Source organism: Elephantulus edwardii, unplaced genomic scaffold (genome assembly GCF_000299155.1).
Source record: "Elephantulus edwardii isolate Elephantulus edwardi_28Jun2011 unplaced genomic scaffold, EleEdw1.0 scaffold00223, whole genome shotgun sequence".
NCBI lineage: Eukaryota > Metazoa > Chordata > Mammalia > Macroscelidea > Macroscelididae > Elephantulus > Elephantulus edwardii.
Window position 1 is genome coordinate 2,207,458 of NW_006399973.1, and position 1,247 is coordinate 2,208,704.

Genomic DNA, 1,247 nt, shown 5'->3' on the forward strand with positions numbered 1-1,247 from the left:
GTTTCTTGATTTCCTGGCTGCTGGTGCCAAGAGTGTTGACCGTGGAGCTGTTGTAGATAAAATTCAAATACATTGTTTTCAAGAACAAATTCTTTCGATTTACCTCACCCCCACCCATCAAATTATAAAACCCAATGGTTAATCCCCCCCTTCCCCTGCACATCCTCATCCTTCTGCTTCCAACCTCTTCCACCCTTCTTGGATCCTTATACTCATTCTACAATATTTCCCTTGTGGGACTGAGTTCACACAGCATAATGCTCTCCAGTCCCTCCCAAGTTAGGTAATAATTTACAAAATCATTGCTACTGTGCTGCATAGTATTCCATTGTGTGAATGTACCATAATTTCTCAATCCATTCATTTGTTGTTGGACATTCTTGGTCTTCAATACTTTGGAGAGGTCCCTGACTTTCCCAGTGCAATACATCTTTTGATTTCTTGACTGCCGATACAGATGATGTTGATTGTGGATCCAAGCAAGATGAAAGGATGGCATCTTCAATCTGTTTTTCATCTATCATGATGTTCCTTTTGGCCCAGTGGTGAGGGTCTTTTTTTTTTTTTTTTTTTTTTTTTAGTTTTGAGATGTAATACATACTGCAGACTGTGGTCTTTGATCTTCTTCATCAAGTGCTTCTAGCTCTCTTCATTTTTGGCAAGCAGCGTTATGTCATCTGCATAAGGAAGATTGCTGATGGGTCTTTCTCTAAATCTGATACTACATCCTTCTTCATAAAGTCCAGCTTCTTGAATGATTTTTTCAGTATACAGATTGAGAGGTATGGAGAGAGGATATAGTCCTGAAACACATCTTTCTTGATTTTAAACTATGTCGTATTCTCTTGAACTATTTGAACAACAATTTCTTGGTCTAGGTACATACTGGTTTCATATAAGTACAATTAAGCATTCTGAGATTCCCATTCTCTTCAAAGATAGCCATGATTCGTTATGATCCAGATAGTCAAATGCTTAGCAAGACACAAATAATATTTTTCTCAAGTATTTTCATGTAAGTGGTAGACTTTCATATTCTTTCTTATTCCGTCTACTGTCATACACCGTTTTGTGGTGTTGTAACCATCATGTATCCTGTAACACAAGGACTTAAAAGATAAGTCTACCAAAATACAGAGGGATATCATTAATATGTCATTAACATACATGCGGCAGGTTATAGTGTCTTTCTTTTTTTATTTTATTATTATTATTGTGTGTGTGTGTGTGTGTGTGTGTGTGTGTGT